The sequence below is a fragment of the Mauremys mutica genome, chromosome 4 (assembly GCF_020497125.1).
Source record: "Mauremys mutica isolate MM-2020 ecotype Southern chromosome 4, ASM2049712v1, whole genome shotgun sequence".
NCBI lineage: Eukaryota > Metazoa > Chordata > Testudines > Geoemydidae > Mauremys > Mauremys mutica.
Window position 1 is genome coordinate 26,062,402 of NC_059075.1, and position 22,860 is coordinate 26,085,261.

Here is a 22,860-nt window from a genome sequence, read left to right on the forward strand (position 1 = left end):
CTAGTTATCTACATTTTAGTGATACTTATAGAGAAGAAGTGAAATGCATTAAGATATGTCTGTATATGGGTACTAATATAGACCCATAAATATACCTGGATAATTTTTTCATAATTCTTTAATATCCAGTTGCCACTGAGAAAGAGAATAATTGATGTTTGATATGAATGACCGCTGTATTTGTGCCTAAACAGAAGAAGTGCATCTGCCTTCAATGGAACTCTAATTTTAATGTTTCAGCCGGCAAGAAATGCACGTTAATAGCAGCTTCTTCCCTGAGGAAGGTTTTGAACTGGAGTACTTGAGAAGAAACTTACAACAGAGCAGCCTAGAGTGCCACCCCGTCCCTTTTAATTAGCACACGTAAGTCCCCCTGCATCCAAGATATGATTGAGAATTTCTGCCATTTCATTTTAATATCAGCGTTCTATGCTGACGTTTGTCAGACTAAGCTAAAAAGCCACTTCTTTTTATGTTGTTCCCACATGCTGAGCAGACCTCTTACATTTTTGTTGGCTGCTAACGTACTAAGCGTTTTTTTGGCAGCGTGCGGTTCTGGATCGAAGCCATTCATGCAACTCTTCCAGAGTAAGTATGGCCCAAAGGATTAGAGATCAATGGATTTAGTTATCTGGTGAAGTTCCCCTGCCTCTCTGGTGCCATTAAAAGGTTTTGCTATTGTAAAAGACACCCGAACTTTTCGTTTTAAAATACCCAGTTGAGTGTAAGTAAGAAGTTACTGCTGCTGGACTTGTGCAAGCTTTCTGCTTTACTTACACCCATGCCACTGAAATGTGAATTTATGCAAAACTCTGAAAAGATTTTGTACTGGTTTAAAAACAAAAATTATGTCTAGAGAAAAAAAACCTCTGATGTATTTTTCTCTCACAGGGAAAATTACCTTCTAATCAGTACAGGCTAAAATCCTGAGGTGTGGGGCAAAGCCTGTGTAAAAAAGATTTGCTCTGTGGAAAATGCTCTGAAGCACCACAAGCCTGAGGAAAGGAATCCTTGCTCCCATTCAAAGCCACAAACAGGGGGCCTCTAGCTAGCTCACCGCAGGGCACTGAGGGAGGGGTAGTGGACATTGACCATTACTCTCCAGTACTTCTCTGGCACTTGTGCTTTCATGTTCTTTTCAAAGACACTGGCTAGGGCCCGAAAATCGGTGTCTTACCAACTCCCTCCATGGGGTAATGTGGGCAGCTGCCACAGAGGTTTTCTGTGCAATGCACGTGTGGATGTTTGGGTGTCCTCAGGCAGCAGAAATGTGTCATATAGCCCTTCAAGATTTGGCCTATACTGTGTGTGAATATCTTGGCTCTTAAGGCTGTGGGACTAAGCAGTTTTTTTATTTCATTTTTTAACCATGAAACTTCCTGGGGAAAAAATCCCATTGAGTTTAACATTGTGTGAGTTAAGGTCACCAGAATAAACCACTGCAGGCTTTTTCTTCCCAATGGACTCAGAATAGCCAGGTAAACATAAGTCAAGTTTGTGCTTGTCCCTGTGTGTAGAGTGGGGGAGGCCACATGCAGCCTCTTCCTTCCCATTTTCTTACCCATGCAGGGGCCAGGTACAACTGCAGTCTTTGTACTCATGTAGCCACAAATGCTACATGGGGCTAGTCACTTTGTAGACATGCAGACTCACCCCTGTGGCGCCTCCTGCTGCTTTCCAAGGAATTAGCTTGATTTCCAGCCCAGAGCGCCCTCTGCAGGCCGGTAATCCACTTTACCGCTTGCGGTTGGTCCCCCTGTCCCTCCCTGGACCCAGTGCCCCTTCTACCTGGGGTGCTGCCCCCTGGCAGTAACCCCTTTCTCTCAGGGTCTCCCCCCCAGGAACACCCACCCACTATCCCCACCTCGCCTCAGTTTAAGGCTACTGCCAGTCATCCTCCAGCCCTCACGCCCTGGGGCTGACTGCAGTATCAGCCTACTCATCACTGGCAAGGTTGGGTTTGGACCTGCTGCCTTTTCCTACCCCTGGGCTGCCCTCTGCAACCCCCAGTACCTAGTGGCCTTCTGCTAGGCTGCAGCCTGGGGCCTTCCAGGCTAGAGCTCCTCAACTCCCCTGCCTTTCCCCAGCCCTGCTCCACTCAGGTACCCTGCCTCTCACTCCCTGCAGCCAGCCCCTTCTCCCTCTACAAGCAGAGGGAGAATCCCTGTCTGCCCCTGGCTTCTCTGCCTTTATAGAGCCAGCTGAGTTTGTTTGGGGCATGGCCTCAGCTGCCGCCACTTCCCCCAACCAGCCCAGCCTAAAAGCTGCTTTCTCCAGCCACAGCCCCCTCCCAGGGCTGTTTTTAACCCCTCTGGACCTGATCAGGGTGACCACCCCGCTACACACTCCAAATAGGGACAAGAGAGGAAGGAAGAGTGTGAGGAAATCACCTGTCCCTTCCCTTTGTATTGGACAGTGTGGCAGCCAGCTAGCTTCATAGAATGGCACATGTTGCATCTTAAGGTTGGATGTCCAGACAAAATAAGAAGCATCCCAAATATCAGTCCAGATACTAACCTGGCTCAGTTTAGCCTTATTAACTTCATTATCTTTTAGAACCATTTCACCCTCAGGAATGCAATATGCACTGTACTGTGTTGTTATTAAGTTCTTTGCCATAGAAGTGACCAAATAACCAGCAAAATCACCCCTTACCACTGAAAAAAATTAACTCTAAAAACTCCCACATGCTTGATATTCAGCTTGACTCTGCAGTTTGCATATGTAATGTTCCAAAGTGAAAAAGTATAAAAAGATGGAAAAAGGTTGAAACCACTTTTAAACAGAGTTTCAAAAGATCAGGAACTAGAAAATAACATGAGTCCTCAATACTTGGATTGACTTTGGTAAAAAGCCCTTTGCTGACTTTGGAGTTTTCTCACTTGTGTAAAAAGTCTTCTGTGCTGAATTGCAAACTATCCTGAAAAACTCTGTGGGCATGCCAGAGAAATAGAGACCATCATGCCACCCTGATCTCCAGGGAAGCCTGAGAGTTTTCAGCTGTATAGAATGAATTCTAAGGGCATTCTTCATAAGGGTGGCCAAATAAGATACGGACTGGTCCAAATACCAAAATAAACCCAATCCTTTGTTCATAAAGCTCAAGCTTCAGGGTCTCAGCTGGCCATTAGCAGAGGTCAGGAAGAGATATTTTTTTCCCTGTAGTGTATTCTGGGAGGATTTTTTGTTTGTTTGTTTTACCTCCTCCTTCTGAAGCAGAAGGGATGGCCATGGCTGGAAATGGCACATTGAGTGGGGTGGAACAAGGCTTGGAGGTAGAACTAAGCATTCTTTCTCAGGTGCTTGGCTGACTGGTTCTTACCCACATGCTCAGGTCTAGCTGATGGGCATATGTGGAGTAGGGAAAGAAGTTTCCCCAGGTCAGATTGGCAGTGACCTTGTGGGGGGTTCACCTTCCTCTGTGTATGTGGGTGCAGGTAACTTGCCAGAATTATCTGGGTATATTTCATTTAATTATTTCCCTGCCATTTTGGGGGCTTTGAGCACTGCTGCACCTCGGCCCCTCCTATTCTCTGTCAGTGGCACCCAATAACCTATTCTTCCGTGGTCTGTAATACGTTGGTCTCATTTCTGTTGTTGAGTTTAGCCTGTGGGCACTGAATGGTGTTGGTGGCCTGTGATATGCAGGAGGACAGACTAGATGATCTAGTGGTCCCTTCTGGCCTTAAACTCTATGACTCTAACTAATAATAACTCCCTTTAACTGATCCAAGCAAAGTCTGCTTTGGCCATAACTCGATTTTCCAACTTTGTTAATATCCCTGCAAGCCTAGAAAGCTCTGCCATGCCTATTTAGTCTTTAAAATCACACATGCTTTGGAGCATCCATTTAGACAAGCTGAAATTTTGGGTTCTTATCTAATCTGAACTTCCAAAAACTCCAAACTTTCGAGGTTTACCCTTCATCAATTTTTAGAAGGTTTCAGATTTGCTTTTTGTTCCTAAACCTACATGAAATATCGGCATTCTTTTTATTCATCTTCTCTCTCCCAGAGATGGTCATTCCTTCCACTCAGCTTTCTCTGAGGTTTGTAAATCTTAGCAGACATAAAAGATGCTGAAGTAATTACCCTGGTCTTTTCTGCTGCTGTTTTGAAACTAAAAGAAACTTCTTAAATAGAGTTTAACTTCTTAAATTCTAAATTTATTACTGGAGATGAAGGTAAATGATACAATTTGAATTGGGATCTCAAGCATTCCCAAAGCTCAAGGGTGCTTGGGTCTGCAATTTTACTTGTGCCTATTGTAGATATAGGAGATAGTCAGATAGATAGGAGCCAGCGAAAAAGTTCAGGTTGGTATCTGCATCCAGACATCCCCAGTTTCAGAGAAAGATCAGATCTGGGGTTTCTGTTTGGGTCCATCTCTAATTTCTACCAATAATCTACAACAATGGGCCTATTGATTTTAGGAGATTTTTTTCACCAGTCCATCTGTCCATTGGTGAATTGCAACTGAAAATCACTATAGGCTGGTGAGAAATGTTTAGCAGGATCACATGAATTTTTGCTGTAAAAAAATTGTTGCTGTAGCTTATTAAAAGACCGGAGAAGCCCTGTTCATTTAATTCTTTGCAGTTAGTTCATATTTTGGCTGTTCTTAGAAATGGATCCAATTAAGTTTTTCACACAAAACCTGTGAAGCATACAAGGATGATATAATGCTTTCAGTGGAGTGGCAGGAGCATGGCCAAAGGTGGGTCCTTCCATGTCTTTTTGGGGAAGTATTGCATGTGCTCTATTCCCATGTCAGCAAGTGTGGAAAGAAGACACTTTTGAGTGTCAGGTACTCAAACTCTGTCTCTTCTTGTGCTCATGGAGTGTAAATGTGATTGTCACCATCTTGGCTGACACTCTGGGGACTGAACCAGGGACTTCCAGAGCTAGCTAAAGAGTTTAAACTGCTATAGCTTGAGCTAAAGAACCATGCCTTCTTAGCTGTGGCAATTCCTATCCTACATGGATCAGCACAAACACTCAGCAGTGGGTTAATAAAGCACCAGGGCTGTGGCTACCCCTTACCTGCCACAGATGTGCTAAGAGGAGGAGAGCATCTTACACTCTCTTCCATCCATCTATGGCTAATTAGAACCTATCCTCATAATACTGCTGTGAGGAAGGTATTTATCATCCCAGTTTTACAAATTAAGAGACTTAGATACAACAAGTTTAAGAAATATGCCTGAGGCTATTCTGAGAGTCAGTAGCAGAGCCAAACTTAAGATTCCAGCTCCTTCCTTGGCTCCTGGTCCAGCCTTTTATCAGGCTACATCTCGCATCAGGGTAAAAACCCCACACCCTGTCTTACCTAATATACACTAATTGAAAATATCTGCAGGTAAAGCTGACTATATCCATTTGTCTCTTTTATATTAAAGCTATTTGTGTGTGTGGATATATAGATAGATAGATAGATTTAGATATAAAATCCTCTTTCACATGCCCTCCTACTTAAGCGATTTCCTTCTGCACGTGCATTTACAGAGTTCAGAAATATATATATTCATCTCATTTATTTTTTTCCACTTGTATATTTCATCCTGTTGTTGCTGAAGTCATTTTAGAGCGCTAAATCATGCAAGGAGGCCTGAGAATCATGCAGCACTCACCTGGGCCTCAGACAATGATGGAGAACAGCTGGCTGGTCAACTAGCAAACATTGCCTGCTCCTGCAGCTCTTACTGCAATGGGAATGTTGCCTGAGTAAGGACTGCAGAATCAAGCTCACAGCTGGTGGTGAAAAGTGAAGTTTTGGCCGCAGATAATTGTGTAACCTCAAAGACTGTGACCTACCCATCCCATTTGGTTTTATCCTTGTGTGAAAAACTTAATTGGATCCATTTCTAAGAACAGCCAAAATATGAACTAACTGCAAAGAATTAAATGAACAGGGCTTCTCCGGTCTTTTAATAAGCTACAGCAACAATTTTCTTTTTCTTTTGTTTTTTTCCCCCCTCTTCCTGACAGATGAATAGTATTTAATGTAAAATATCTATCAACATTTGTCTATGAAGACAAAAAACCTGGAAGCCAATGTCCGGAACTGTTTTCTCCTGGTAAGTGACTCATACTGGTATTATTCTCGGTCCATGTTTATATGTTAATGCACTCATACCTATGTTCTTCCCCGCATTTCCCAGCATGTCTTTTTTCACTACTCTTCTTGTAGCACTCCCTAAAGGTTTACCTGTTAGCAGTCCACAGTGACTGATTTATACACTATAAAGGCTCTGGAAGCATAAAGATATATCATACATAGCACTACCTCAGTTTAGAACAGGGACACACACAAATCAATTCCCACGATCTTTATGGGAACTTAAACGTAGAGGGGCAGAGAATTAAAAACAGGGATGTTCCTTAGCAGGCAGGGAAACTGCTGGCAAATATGCACCCTTGGATGAAAACACACCAGGAAAGCATTTGGAGCCTAGACCTAGTCGACACAGGCCAAGTCTTTCATTCTGGTGCTAAGCTATACGCACCAGTCCAAGCTGTGGCAGTGCGTGACTCAGCCAGACCTCACACAGCTGAACCAAGCTGGAAGCCTCTGCCTATGAATTCCTGGTTTGGTCTTCACTTTCTCTGCCTGGTTTCTATTAGTTCTGTGGGTTTTCAGGCTTTTATGGCAGTCCTCTGACTGATGATTATTGCTGCCCAAGACAGCCCGACTGCCAACAAGGTTGCAAACACAGAAGATCTTTTTCAGTAATTCTGTGGGGCATGAAAGGTTGGTTCTTTTCAAACTCTTCATTAAATGTCGATTTGTGAAATCTGAAACATTGATTTCCATACACTTCTCTCTCTCTCACTCACTCTTTAAAGCTAACAGTAAGAATTCAGGCAAAGGGAGACTGAGGCAAATATATTTTTCGTATAAGTCTGCTGAAGTCAGGAGACTTGCTCCAATCACAATTTGGGGCCTCTGTTTATTTTCTCATTCTGGTTTACTTAATTTCATGCCATTTAAAATTATATTTAATTGCAGCAGTTCTCTCTTTGGTTTTCAGTCTCACTTCTTTCCCAGCATGTTACTGAAGACACTGGAAAAAAGAGAAGGGCTGAATCAATTTGGAAAACTGTGGATTCTTCTGAACACTTGGACACTGCTAGCTTCCCATGTGTGGGAGGAATATTTTACTGCCCATCAACCCACTGCTTGAACAATTTAATCAGGTTGTTAAAAACAATTTAACCCTGGAGATGATTAGCTCAGAAGAAGATACCTTTTCTGCCTCAAAAGCTACATCCATTGTCCCTTGATCTCTCTCAGTCTCATAGACAAAGGTGTAATAAAATGGATCCTTGCCCATGTGAAAGAACCTCCAGGGCATAGGAGCAATTGCCCAAAACCACCCTTGAGACTGAATATGAATTTAGAGCAACTCCCTTCACTCCTACTGGTTTCAAAAGTACCAACGAAAGCTCATGGTCAGTGGTATCAAAGGTTGCTAACAGCTCCGTTAAAATTAGCTATTTTCATCCATTCATTAGCCAATGCAGTTTCTACCCCAAACTCATGTCTGAAGCCCAAATGACTGGAATTGATCCAAATAGCTGTTGGCAATGGTTCTAAGTCACATGACTAAGAATGTGGCAAGAGGGAGTCTTTTGTTAGTGGATGATGACAAATTAAAGTACCCAAGCTACACATAGATATTTGAGAGGACAGGCAGAGCAGAGCAGAGTTCTAGTGCCCAGGAACTCCGACATTCTAATCCCAGCTCTGATGCTTACTCCTCCCTCAGTAGCCTTACAAAGCTGTTCTGCCTCAGTTTCCCCGTCTCCAAAATGGGGATAATACAAATTATGGTACATCACATAAGGTTTCTAAAGTGCTTTGAAAATGAATTATTATTGTTTACTTTATGGTTTTTTGAACTCTCTTGGTCCACCCCTAACTCTGATGTGTCAAATGTTAAAATAATGGGTGTTACTAAAAGTCCAATTGACCCATTTAGACTCTAAAGCTGGAGGTTCTAAGGCTTGGCCTATATAAGGCATATGTTTAATGCTGGGTGAATATTTTGAAAAAATGCTCACAGATATTCACTGACATTCTTCAGTGCAATCTCTTTGGCTATGCTCACACCCACTCTTGTGTTCAGATTCTGCAAACATTCACGCACCTGAGCTTTACTAGCATGAATGTGGGAAATGAATTTCAAAGTCACGTGCATCTATTTGCATGTATAAGTATGCATAACTAGGAAATGCTTGCCTGCTCATTGAGAAACAATACTAGGTGACTTATCTAAGCAATCATAACAAAGTTGTACATCTTGAATCCTTAATTGTGACTTTGGGGGAAGTTGTTTATAATCAACCCAGAGAGAGCTAAAGAATGTTCACCTTCTTCATTTTGGCCTTGACTCAGCAAGGTATTTAGGCTCAGACATAACTTTGAACATGGGATTGTTTCCATTGAGTTCAGTGGGATCCCTGACATGCTGCAAACTGTGCATGTGCTTGCTTGTTGTACATTGTGCATTCTCTGAAGATCTTATACTCTAAGAAAGCAGCTATATAATAGGCAGGACAAAGTGAGAAGCCCACTTAATTACAGTGCTTTAGTTGTATCTTGGACTCAATTCTTGTGGGCAAAAGGAAAGAAACAGTCTGAAGAAGGGATTTGAGTGAGAAGAGACTAATGGCTTCATGGGTAGGACTTAGGAGGCCCTTCCATGCATGGAGCTGGGGGCTTGTCAAAGGATGCAGTTGTGGAAGAGTGGATGAACAAGGCATTGAGGCCGGCATTACTGGAGAAGTGGAGGGCATGAGGGGCTGTGTGATAAGAAGTCTGAGATGAATAATTTTTAATAACAAAAATCTTTGTGAAAATTTGAGTTTTGCTTGTTGATATTTCATGAGCCAAAAAAGATGGAATAAGTTCATTGGATGATTTATTTGTTGCAAATGATTTGCTCCACTCTCTACAAAATAATCTGATACACTGCAGAAATGCAGACTGCAACTATTATACCTTCATGTAGCTTTGAGGATACATGCAAAAATGACTTCGCTTAATGCTATATTCATGTGTCCTATGGGAGAAAATCTATTTTTTGTCCTTTTTTTTGCATTTGTATGTTCATTAAACATCCAGAGAAACGGTGTTGAACTATGAAGAGATCCCCAAAAGCAAAGCAAGCTGAGTTTGAATGTGCTTGTGAGTTTGTTTACAAACCCATGACAATGAACAAGCCTTAAAAATGATGCAGTTGGGTGAGACTACAAAGTTTTTAGAAAGTTCTTTGAACACATGTAAACATGATGTGCGTAGGCAAATGTTTAACTTGCTTTTTTTTTTTTTTACTTCCACAAATTATATTATGAAATCAGATGTTTGTGACTTCTTAGGAATGTCAAATCAATGTATTCCTTCCAAAGAGATAATTGCAGGGAACTGCTCTGCCTCTCAGCTTCTATAGTTTTGATTGTTCCATTTTCAGACTGAAAATGATCAGACGCTTCAGTTGTTTTAGCAGGTCATTTGCATAATACAGGTAGTTTTGGAAACATCACCTGCAGACCCAAACATGGTGTGTTAGACAGTGCACTCTGTGAAAAGAAAGATGCAAACACATTGAGTTTATGCAGCTAGAGGATACAGACAAGTCTATTGCTTTCATTCCCTGCCCTTTGATCACAGGGCCCTATGTTTTAATCCATCCCAAGCAGAATCACAGAAAGTGTATTTGATCTGATAGCTGTAGCAGCGCTACTTTAATACTCTTCTCTCTGAGACCCAGGATTGCAGCATCTAGATTTAAAATGTCCTTCTGGTGCCAACAGAGATTGAATTTGCCAGATTAGGATTTATGAGTACTGCTAACATGAAGCAGAGGTCATCTGATATGGTCATTGCTATATTACTCCTATGAGAGTGCATGATAGTAGTTTGGAAGCAGAGATATGTAAGATAGAGTGTATGCATCAATATCACACAAACAATTAGGATCTTATTATGAGACAGTTTCTATTAACATCACATTAGGGCCAGCAACCTAAGTGATACAAAGTCAATGGAACCATTAGAATATGTGCCATACTGTACAAACTCCTTCTGAAACTCAAGAAACATTGCAGGGCCATCCATATGATGCCCTAAGGGTCTATTCTCCCTTTGATTCATATGCATAAATCTCATTAATGTTAATAGCAGCTACATGTGAATAGTTAGGGGAGAATAGACCCTCTGTTTAATATGAAAGCATGCTCTCAGATGATTCCACGGGAGCTTTGGGATCCAATACAATGTCAAAGAAGCTAGTACAATCCGTGCACTAGTGTTCAAATGGCCAATGAAGTCAAAGGGATATTGTGTACTATACATATTGTATGTAAGAAATGTACTGCTCTAAGAAATGTAATATACACTTTAAGAATATAAATCTATCAAGGGCACTTTTATACAGCCCACTGCCTTGTGATAGTATCTGACCAGCTCACATTTTTAAATGTATTTATACCCACAACACTCTATAAGGAAGGGAATTCTATTATCCTCATTCTGTAGATGGGGAATTGACTCACTGAGAGACAAAGTGACTTGCCCGAGGTCACAGAGGACTATTTGGCAGAGCAGAGAATTGAACCCACATATCCTAAGTTCTAACCCAGTTTGCTAGTCACTGGAATAGCTGTATTCGCCTGTCTCCTTATAAGTCCATGTCTGTTGAAGAAAGAGTGTTCATTATACAGGAACTCAGTGTTATTCAATGGAATTTGCCATGTAGGGCAGGATATTCTCTGTAGGATTAATGCAGCATTAAAGATTGAAGACAATTTTAGGCATTGATTTAAGTATATTTTTAATCATCAATATTTCATATAACCATTGTAAAACAATGCTTCAAAATTTTGACTTAAGGACTATGGATGGGATTTTCAGAAGTGCTCAGCACTAGGCAAACTGCTCCAATTAAAATCAATTAAAATTCCCATTGACTTCAACAGGGAGCAGGGTTAGGCCAATGCTGCAAACTTTTGAAAATCGCCTAAATATGCAAGGTGTTTGGGACATACACTGAGCTTTTGCATTCACAGTAAAAGGGGAGTGAACTCACCATCCGATTTTAAAGGAGATCAAATTCAACATGTCAGGATCCATTCCTGCCAATAGGGATGGTGGAAAAGGTGTGGCCTGACAGATGCAACCACAAAGGAATTTTCAAAAGGCAAAAACTAGGGGTCAGTGGGTACTGCATCCCCAAAACTTTGTGCCATAAATCACTACTGTTAACGTCAACACCAAATCAGCCATTTTGTGCTGAGTACTGTATCTTCATTGCACGCAAGACCTAGACACAAAGACCTAAGCTAGTTTTGAACTTACATGAGAGGTACTTTATTGTCAATCCTCTGTGCTATCCAACCCCATTTCTGGGGGCTTTCAGTTCACTGGAATATCTCCATGGCCTCCAGGAAGACCAATCTATGATCAATTATCCTTCCTCAGTCCACTCTCTGACTCACTCTGCTCCCTGAACTGCACCCAGAATGCAATGCTGCTTGTGAAGTGTGGAGTAGTAATCAGCCTAGGTATACTTTTGTTCTGAAGGTAAAATGTACCACCTATGGGCCAGATCCTCTTATTGTCAAATGTGCTTACTGCTGGGTGCAGTCGTAATGGGATAGTAATAAGCCCTATACTCGCTGGTGTTTGTGCGGTTGATTCTTTCATCATTACAATAGCCATTAGAATCTCTAATGTGACTGTAGATACTATGTAAATTTTACCCTATTTTTACCTCTCTGCCACTTTTCCTTTGCACTCTGTCATTCAAATACGTATTTACACATCTATTAAAACACAGTCTATTTACCCGACAGACTGTAGTGACTTGGATGGAGAATTAATACTCTAGACACAAACGTTCCCACTGCAGTTAAAAAAAGAAAGCTGTGGTTTGTTGTTTCTCAATTCTTAATGTCATCATATTCCTTGTGCCTGTATTAAAATCATATGCAAGACTAAAATCCCTCCGAACAAGAATAACTTGGAGAAGGAAGACAAAAGAATAGCTATGTGTGTTATGTATATTTTATGTATGTGTATTCATCTGCATAGAATCATCTATAAAATGTTTGTGTGGTGTGCATTTATATGCGTGTGTGTGTGTACATATAACTCTCTGTGTATAACTATACGTGTATATGTAGATATACACAGTGTATGCATGTGTGTATAATACATTTGATTAAAAAATAAAGCCTTCTATTCATTTCTGCCTTGATAAATGCATAAACGTACAGACAGTTTCTTGGCCACAACTACTGCATGCTTGACAGTTATGGTCACCTCATACCAGACCTCACCTAGACCTGGGGCAAAGACAAATCCAGTTTGATTGATTGGGATATTGTGTATTCATTCATTAGTCCAGGTTTTGGCAGACAAGACCTGGCAGGTATTTTCTTGTAAGCAGACGGCTTTCCTGGTGTGGTCTTGGCTTTTCTGGCAGCTTAGCTGTGAAATTTTATACACTTATGTGGCGGGGATTAAGGATATCAGGGCTCCAAGATTTCTCATATATTAGACAGCATATGCCGACCCAACCCTCCCTGCAGTGTTCTCTTTCCCCAAGAAAAAGGAGTTTACCTTGTTGTTGTTGGGCTTTTCTATAATGGGTGGGCCCTGGGCCTACTTATCAGTGTTCTGTTTTATGCAGAAAGCAGATGGAATAAGTAGTAACTTTAGTATAACATTCATCCTCCAGTTGCTGCCAGCACAGCCCCCAAAAACCAAACTGGGTTTTAATCTTCTCTCCAGGGAGAGAGGTAAAGTGAAAAAGGGAACAGAAAAGATAACCAGAAACCAAACTAGCATTTTCAGTGGTAATGCATTGTTGACAAACCAATTATATATAGGAAGTTTGGGTTCCCAGGCCTGGAGATACCTCACCTCTAATGTTAGTATTAATACATGTGTAAGCTGAAGGATTTTGGATACTGAAGCAGACAGCAGAAGGAAAGTACTGCTCCTATGGACCTTTCAGATTTCTTTTTCATTCATCATTTTCCCTCTGTCATAAATCCTCCACTTTGTTTTTAAACTCACCAAGAAAAATATAGAGCAGATCACATTAAAATAAGTGGGCCTGATCCTCATTTACACTAAGGCCACCTTATACCACTTTATAAATAAACAAAGCTAAACAGAAATCAAAGATCCATCTCTCCTTGTTCTCCACCAAGCACAGAATCTCTAATGATAGCAATGACAGTCTTTTATCTTCAACGATTTTATAAACATTAATGTCTCATGTGCAAAGGAGCAATATAAGTCTTCCTCACTTTGTGAATGCATGAAGGGGCCAGACAAAACAAAGTATAGCATGCAAGGACTGCTACATATCTGTGCTGTTGCCAATGCTACAGTGTTCTGGGAGTTGGGGGCAGGGCCAGGGCATAGATCAGCATAGCAGCTACATACACAACACGCTCTCCAAGGGTTGCACAGCAACTTGCCCTCCCAGAGCTCCCAGAAGCACAATGCCCCCAGGCGCTCCTCTGAACTCTCTGTTCAACAGACTGTGGCTTAATGCCACAATTGACCCCTAACTAATTAATCCTCACAACGCCCCTGTGCTGTAGGTAAGTATAATTAACCCTATTTTACAGATGGTGAAAAAGAAATAGAGAGATCAAGTGATTTGCCCAGAGCCACAGAGAAAGCCAGTATCTGAGCTGGGATTAGAATTGAGTAGCTCCTGATTCTGTTATGTTATTCAGGACACCTTTCCCTAAAACAGCTTTTTAATTTTGGATAGCTTTTGAATCTTGGATAGTTTAAGTTCACCCCTTTTACAAGACTATGACAAATTTTGTCCAAAATATGCATTGTGAGGTATCATTTGAAAACACATAATTTGCTGATCATTATTGTCCTGGTAAACTATGTGTGGCAACATTGTATGTGAAATTATAAGATTCTACCGTATAACATTACTGAGATATGTTCCAAGTTTAGAAAAGCAGGCACAAACCAATTCCTCAGAGACAAAAGGCAAACTGATGCCTTAGCCAGGTATCAACAAAATCAAGTGGACTACCACCTGGTTAAGAGGCCATTCTTTGGCAGGAAAAAGGCTGTGAGTGAGAAATGTACAGTTTGGCAAAGAAAAAACTGGAGGTTCCTGTCCCCCCCGTACTGGCTGTCTCCTCAGCTGGAGATGATTTTCAAAGAAAAGAGTACTATAAGAAAGGGGAAACGATGCCCCGAAATAATCCTTCCTTACTCTTTACCCATGTCACTAACAACACCTGAAGGACAAGGAAATTAACACTGAAGTGGGAGACGAGTCCTGGCTGAAAGGGTTTCAGCCAGAAAGACTGCTAACACATATGATGAGAGAAACCTCTTCTTTGAATTCATTTAGCTTGTTAAGTTAGATATTAATTGTGTTTTACCTTTTATTTTCTTATAAGCAATTCTGAGTTTTATGCCTCATTATTTGTAATCACCAAAAATCCATTTTTCTGTCATAAATAAACTTGTTTTATTGTTTTATTTACGCTTGTGTATGTTTGTTTAGGAAACTCCGTTTGAGAAAACAGGATTTGTGCTCATCATTGTTTGTTAATAAAATGACAGCGTTTCTATGAGCTTGTATTGTCCAGGAGAGGGCTGGGCAGTACCAGACACACATTTCTGGGGGAAAGTCTAGGACTGGGAATATCCGGGTGTTGCTCTGCAATGTAATTCAAGGATGGCTGGTTGGTTGTAACACTCTTGCAGTATAGCTGGGAATAATCTAGATGCTGGAGGCTGTGTGAGCAGGCCAGAAATGGTTGTTCTCACAGCGAAGCAGTTTAAAAGGCACCCCAGGTTGGAGAACTGAGGGGATAAAGTTGTTCAGTCCAGCTTCTACCCTGGGGAATGTCCTAAGAGCGCTCTGCTGTTTTAGTTTCATTCTGACCTGGTGCTTTTTTGCATTTCACTTTCTGTTGATATTTTCCATTCAGATGGAAAACAAAGCTTTGGAAATGTGGACCAAGGAAACTTCATATAGCAACATGGTGTTACTGACATCAGTAAAACTGAGGGACCACGATAGGATTCCCAAAGCATCGTGACCAAAAAGAGATTTTAACTTCCAACATCAAAATGCAATTCTGGACGCACAGACCCTCAGGCCAGACGGGACCACTGTGATCATCTAGTCTGACCTCCTGTATATCACAGGCCATCGGACTTCCCTGAATTAATTCCTGTTTGAACTGAAGCAATAGGAACTGTGTAGTTTTGCACAAATGGGATGCACTGTGGCATACACACTACCCCATTACATTCTCTCTGGGATTGTTTTCCTGTACAGAGATCTGGGATTTTAAAGAAATCCACCCAGTGGTGAGGATATAGGGGTAAAGTTGTTCCCCAGGGATTCCAGATGGAGAGGAATCTTTTTTTTAGAGAATGATAGTTCACATTTTATTTTGGCAAAAAGATATTTTTACAGGACTAGGAATGCAGCGAGTTATTTTTAGGAAACAGCAGCATACACCAAATATTTGCCTGAGTGCTTTGTGTCATTATGAAGCCTCCTAAAGAGGTTCAGCGTAAGCACAGTATGGTGCAGGACTCTGGGGATTAGGTGTAAAAAATATATGTGAATGATTATTTTGTTAGTAAAGCACAAATCAACAGACTTTTAATGAGCCCAGTACTTCTGGGGAAAAGCATGAGGAAGTTCAATGATTTTCCTCTAATAGACTTCACTGGAGGGCTCACGCTTGCAGAAGACTTTCTAAATTCAGAGTCTCATACAGTGCTCTTCTCTCTTTCAACAGACTAGAACACTTCAGCCCAGTCCTTCAGCACTTTGAATATGTGAGTAGTCCTATTGTTTAAGAACTTTGCTTAATTGGGTTCTAGGAACTGAAGGTGAAGAGAACAGTGAGAAAAAAACAAAACAAAAAGATGATAGCCAAAAAGAAGGAAGACTACGAAGCAAGTCCAGCACTAGCATACCACTTTAAAACTGGGTGAAATTTTACCTTAGCAACCTTTTTATTTCCTGGACCAAAAAAAATGTCCTTTTGGGAGATGTTATGCATTTCTGAGTTGAACCTAAATCAGAAATCTCTCCATGGTCCAGGTACAATAGGTTTGTCCAAAACATTCTGCATCCTTAAGGCTTATCTTCTTGGGAAACAAGGGTGGGGAATGGGCACCTTTACTTGAAATTTAATGTGAATTTTTTAAAAGAACAAATGCCCTTTGCCTCTGTTCATATGTGCATTATATTTTCCACTATCACTTGTGTACACAAATGACAGCATTTGCCTATGCAACCTACTTGCACAAGTCAAGGGCAAACTGAACAACAATGTGGTTTCTGTGTGTGAATCTAGAGGAGTATGTGACAATGCCAACAAAAATCTATGGCAGAACGAATTATTCCAGGGAAAACCTGAATTTTAGAACGCTTTCAGCTTCGCAAGCTTGTGTTCCCAGACATAAGTTGGTGGATAATAGGTCTCCAATAATGTCACCTGAGATGTTTTCAAAAATAAAATATGAGGAACCCTATGAAAAAGCTAACTAGAACAAAAAAATCAGGAAAAAATGTTCATTAATTGTACACTAGTACAGAGGACCTGATTCAACAACAGACTTAAGCACATGCCTAACGTTAAGCATGAGTATTTCCATTAAATTCAATATTCTTTGCTGAATAAGGGTGAATGTATTTCTACAATTTCATTTTTGAGGCAGCCTAAGAAGGAAACATATTGAAATTCATGTTTGTCTGCACACAAGGCTGTCATTAATTTCACATTGGAAGGCTACAGTGTATTTAATTAATAGAAGATTATATTACCAAAGGTAAGAATGAAAATTATAGCCCTCCGTTTAACTTTCACATTCACACCTGACCAGGACCACAGGGAATACTTAACTGCACATCACTTCACATGATATTCACAGATGCAGAAGATAAAACAAATATTTGATCAGATGAGTATGAAATGTGCTTACTAAAACATAGTTGCAAGAGTTTAGGAACAACCAATGGACATTAAAGACACCAGTACAGACTCTCTACCTTCTAATTTTACAGAGCACTCTAATCTAGTGGTTAGAGACAAATGAATTTGCACCAGTGCTTTGTGTAGAAAATTGTAATTGCCATAACTTGTAGGCAATTTTGCATTGGTAGCACCTGTGAGTAAAGCATGTTCTGTGTCTATGCATACCAGGTTGACCAAAATCTGCCTGGGCAGTGAGTGGACAGGACAGATCTGACTCCATTCTTAATATAAGACCAACTGTACTTCTCCTGTGAAGCTGTTAAATTAAATATGTGGTATTGTTTAAATCAAATGTGATTTATTGATTGCAGACTTAAGCCTTGTCTAAATACAAACTTGTAGTGTTTGAATTAAACCAGTTTAATTAAACTGGTGCAAAACCCCATCTAGACACTCTTCAGTTTTATTCAGTTTACCTTAAACTGTTCTTAATAGACTTAATTTAATCCAAAATAAGCCTGGTTTAAACCGAAAATATGAGATTCCACACACTGCCTTTTGCTACAGTTTACCCAAATGGGTTTAAAATGCACGTAGATCTTAGATACAGGAGGGAATTTCAGAGAAGGTCCAAAGAATGAAGATCCACCAGGTGTCTGTAATTAACAGCAAGTACAGAGTATTATGATCCTTACAGGACAAACATTTCCCCCCTATAGAACACAAAATCAAATTAACAGTAATAGTGGTACTGAAATGTTAAAGAAATAATTTCAAAATGAGTGCAATAAAATGTCAATGGTAGATAGGGTTTGAGGGTAATAAATGAGTACATTAAATATATAATGACTAAAAGCAAAATTAGGTGTCATTGGACTTCTTGTTGCCATATGTCTCCTTCTAACATCCACTTTCAGCCAAATCCCAGGCAATGATGAGTGGGGATGTGGGGATGCCAGTCCCTGACTTAGTTTCTTGTCTTCTCTATTGATATAATAGGACTCACAAGGCAGGGGAATCTGAAATGAAAGGAGCAGGTGCCAGGCTGAGTATTCCCTACACTTCCACCCTTTACTGCTAGTGAGTAGAGCAACAACAGCACCTGATCAGGGAAGAAGATAGAGTCCTCTATAGACTTCCTATCCTCTGAAGGAAGACTTCACCCTGTGCTAGCTCCCACTCCCCCAAGGAGTTGGGGAAGAGAGATATAAAACATGTAATACAAATTATGCATAAAATCTGTCTGGAAGATCCTAAAAATCTTCTAATATGAAGGAGATTACATCAAGTATTTCAAAATTCTCTGAGAGAGGACCCCCTGGCCTCCCTCATTACATCAATATAGATTCTCTGCACTGATAGAAATTGGAACGAGAGCACTAAGAACATGCCCCTACGTGGGCATGCAAGTGTCTGCCTAAAGGCATCCTTGGAGACATGACCCACTTTCTGATACATTTTATCACATGTCTTCATTCTCTTCCCCTACCTGTATCCCATCATTGCAAACTGCTGTAATGCTGCATCAATATGTGACATCAAAACCATTGATAAATAAAAGGATTGGTTCACTTCCTCATCTAGCTCCATTCACTTTAGCCACTAGTTTCAAGTACCTTGTGTGAGATCCCAAGTGCTATCACTCCCATAGCCTTCAGGGGGAGTTGAGGGGACTTTGAACCTTGCACAATCAAGCCATAAAAGAGAAACAAGTGTATATATTGCTTCAAGCAGGTTCATGCCATAGAACAGGATGATCTCTAGGCTGATCAGTGCTGCAATAAGCTCTTTCCAAGCCATTGTAAAGCAGAATCCAACCAGTTGGGTACTCCTGGTAGTTATCATCAGAGTTATCTCATCTAGTTTTCATGGAATCTTTTCCATGTGTACCCACATTTTATTTTAACCCATAACCATTGTTAAATTGAAAAGCCATGTGCCTCGTGCTTGAAATCATCCTTGTTTCCTCAGTTTACCTCACTACAGAAATGCCAGTCAAATTGCAAAATCATTAGGGACTGATTCAGGAAAGCACATAAGCATGTGATTAACTCCACCCCTATTCAGGACACTATTTAAGTATTTCCTAAAAGTAAAACAAGTGCTTAACTATTGTCCCTAAATATAGATGTTTTCCTGAATTAGAGCTTAGAACAGAAATGCCAGTACTACCCATGTACATGTTTCTATAGTCACTAACAACATCCCATAGGTAGCTGCTGTACAATGATTGAAAAGACATATTGGTTAATTAGAGTTGAGAGTTGTCTGTCAGACAAGCAATACTGTAGTGAAGGTTTTTTTTTTTAATGTGGTTGATTAGCTTTACAAATTGAAAAACACGTTGAGATCCACATGAAACCAGACCTTGATACTCTATTCCTTGCCCTAACATAATTTATTTATTTGATGGCTTAGCCCACTAGGGAATAGATACTAAAATACATATCCTGCTGGAGTCAGAAGCAAAGAGAAAAAATTAACCCAACCTTTGCAAGTATTTGGCTTTCTTTTCTTAAGCAACAAGGAAAGCGTAATCAAATCCTATCATTGTATTGACCTTAACAATAAATGTGCCAGTGTATTCGTGTATTGCTCGCATATAATGAATAGCAGAGTATCCTGCTTTAAATAGATAAACAGGTAATGGTTAGTACTGTCTCCAGAAAGCCATATGTTATACAAACACCCTCATAAAACAATGTCGTATGCTTTATTTTAATGAAGTATAAAACTGGGACATATGCACTCCTCTTTTATCAAGACTCTGTTTCTTTCTGTCTTAGACAACAGAGATTTTTGTGCTTGGAAGAAAAGGAGAAAGAAAATAATGAATTGGGGAACAAAGTCTGCAATCACCATACAGGTTAAGGTATATTAACTACTAGAAATCTGAATGTCAACGTATGGGGCTTAAAGTGTTGTATAGAGCAGTTCATACCTGTACCTGGGCCTGAACCAAAGCCCTGGATCCAAACACCCCAAACTCTGGGAAAGTTCAGATCCAAATCTCTAATACCAACTTGTTTATTGTCAATGCAACCCATCTGTAAACATCCAGATTTGAAAGGGGCCTTTTAATGCACTGGCCAGGGAGAAGGATACATGCATTTTGTGCTTGGTTTAGAAAGAAATACAAGCTTTGTAGCGTACGGAGGCATATACCAAACCTGCAAGTCAGCCGTAGGGAAAAGGATGCACTGACACATCTTTTTGACCACAGGGATATATGGCCACAACCAATCTGGTCTTCCTTTGGCCAAAAGTGTTGCACCTCTTCAGCCAGAATGGCAGTGAGACTGCTGAACCCGTCCAGGGCTGACACCAGGATTGTGTGAGCCTTAGAGGAACAGGCAAGGAAATGCAAGGTGAGATTTTTGTTGTTTTGGTGGAATATTTGACCATGACTGGAAATAATTTGACCACTCGAGACTTGGGTTCTGAGCTTCTCCTGAAGCAACTGGTAGCTTTCCAAAACAACAAGATCGAACACAGTCTATCCTGCTGACCAATATTATCTCACTATTTTCTTGCATTCCTTTGTCTGTAACCATCTGTTCTCTCATCTTCTATGTAGAGTGGTACTCTTTGGGGCAGAGACTGTCTTTTTGTCCGGTATTTGTACAGCACCTAGCAGACCAGGGGGCCCTGATCTATGACTAAGGCTCCTATACCCCATTTTCTGTTCAATATACTGATGTAATACAAATAATAGTCAATAATAATATTAACTATGCTCAAGTATTGAGAAATATGGTGAGGTCCAGTCCTGTGAGGAGCTGAGTGGTTCGTGCAAGGTGTTGACTTCAGTGGGAATTTAGGGTTCTTAAAACTTGGCAGGAGGCCCTGAGTTCCTTTCAGGAAGGAGCCCAGAGGGAGGAAACCATTTTTAGCTATTTCACTTTAAAAGTGAGTCATTTGCCTATTTCAGGCATGATTCTGCTCCCTCTGATGTCAAGGGGAGTTTTGCCACTTAAGTTGCAGGAAGCAGGCTCTAGCCCATGTAGCACAATGTATCTTGTTAACCTTTTCTCGGTTGGCTTTTCTTTCTCCATAGAGCTCTATGAAACCTTACAGTGGTGGTGAAAGCACTAGAGGACACGTCTGTTGACAGATTTTTATCACTTCAGTAATTTGGGGCCATTAAAGCACTGGGGTAGTGTGAAATCCAGCACAAAGCTCCAGTGCTTTAATAGCCCCAAATTACTAAAGGTGGAGTTATATTCATTATTATTCCCCTCAAGAGGAACCTCCATAGCTAGCTGGCTCTGCTTGACCTCCCTGCCCCTTTTTGGGTGGTTTGAGCTATAGGCCAGGAGCAGTCTTGCCACTCAAGGGACTGGGGAGTACAGACTGTGGTTGGATCTTGGGCAAGTGGGGCTGAGTGTGTGTGAGAAGAGAGTTACCTGCCCTCCAAAGCAGAGCAGGGGCCCTGTGGATAGTGCTTGGGGATCCTTTGGAATTAAAGGTGCTGTAGAAATGTAAGAGTATTATTAACATTTCCACTCTCCCTTTTCCAAAGGGGGTGCAGAGAATGCTATGGACCATTAGGGGAACCGAGGAAGGGAGAATGGTAGATCCCCTGGGGAAGCTAGTAGAAAAGACTGTGCCTGAGGTAACACAAATTTTGCCACAATTATCATTTTATCCCAATGTGAGTCCTTATCCACTCAGTTTTACTACATGTACGTGGTGTCACTGAAAGACAAGCTTCCTCCAAGGTCAAATGAGGTCCTTGATTTTAGTGGGAGTTTGCCACAGGAAGGTTACAGTAAAAACTAAATACAAAGTGAGTAAGGACCTCAGAATGTTACCCACAGCTAACAAAGCCTTCTCCTTGGGTGAGAACAGAGCTCTCACTTCTCAAGGTGCTGGGAGGGATGCTAAGAGCAGTGACAGTTGTTTCCCAGGCAGAAAGGTTCGGCAGGAAGCCAGTATTTAATCACGTAGCCACAACACATCATTTCAGAGCGTCACTCAGTGCAACCACTTGATGCACTGCACTGCACCTCTGTAGCATAATGCTGGCTTCCTGCCAGTAATTTAGAGAAAGCTGCTATCAGTATATATAATTGCTTCCCTTGATGAAATCACCCAGCGAAATGGCAGGGCTAGACCAGGGAGGAAAGGGAGAGTTATGAGACCACAAAGTTCTCAGACTTCCAAGTTGTACCTATTAACCAGCAATTAAATTACTGGCCAGCTTCAAAAGTCCACCACAATTGGCACTAATTGTCAGCCCTGCTGGCAGTCTCAGCAGGATTAAATGTACGGGAAGACTGAGCTACTATCTGAATCCTAGAGATGATGCCTCCAGGTCAGGTTTGAGGCACATCGGCAGAGCACTGTGAGGAAGCTTACACTGCTGCTGCCTTGGCTGTACCTGTTCTGCAGATAGACTGAGGACTTTGCACATCAGGGTTCTCAAGACAGCAGCTGAGGTACGTTGTGCATACTCTAAGAAGAAGACTGTTGCTGTGCATGCTGGTAAGGGGATGCCAAACTGCATGAGGTCTGCCAGTTGCCAAGTAAGCACAAAATAAGTGACTTACAGTGCATAAGTAAGGGCACATTGACTTATATACCCCATATTCTGTTCAATATACTAATGTTCTTTTCAAAGGAAATATAGATTTCCAGGTATCTCTGGCCTGTTGCTCAGCCATTCAGCATTCCCGAGCATGGAGAAGTGGTTATATGGAAACAGAAAGAAAGGGTGGGTGGGTGGAAGGATGGTTTTATGATTAAGGCATTGGATTGTCATTAAGGAGATATAGGTTCAATTTTAGGCTCTGCCACAGACTACATTTGTGACCTTGGGAAAGTCACTTAATCCCTCTGTAACAGATCCTGATCTGTA

At 41.0% G+C, this 22,860-nt stretch overlaps 1 long non-coding RNA gene across 2 annotated transcripts in view; it reads left to right on the forward strand.

The window, feature by feature from the left end:
* Positions 1 to 22,860, forward strand: part of LOC123369612 — a 252,313-nt gene that overhangs the window by 218,368 nt on the left and 11,085 nt on the right. For both annotated transcript variants that reach the window (XR_006579105.1, XR_006579104.1), the window contains 6 exons: positions 241 to 363; positions 5,988 to 6,076; positions 15,816 to 15,855; positions 19,787 to 19,872; positions 20,224 to 20,368; positions 22,395 to 22,441. This is a non-coding gene — a long non-coding RNA (uncharacterized LOC123369612). The remainder of the gene's footprint in view (positions 1 to 240; positions 364 to 5,987; positions 6,077 to 15,815; positions 15,856 to 19,786; positions 19,873 to 20,223; positions 20,369 to 22,394; positions 22,442 to 22,860) is intronic.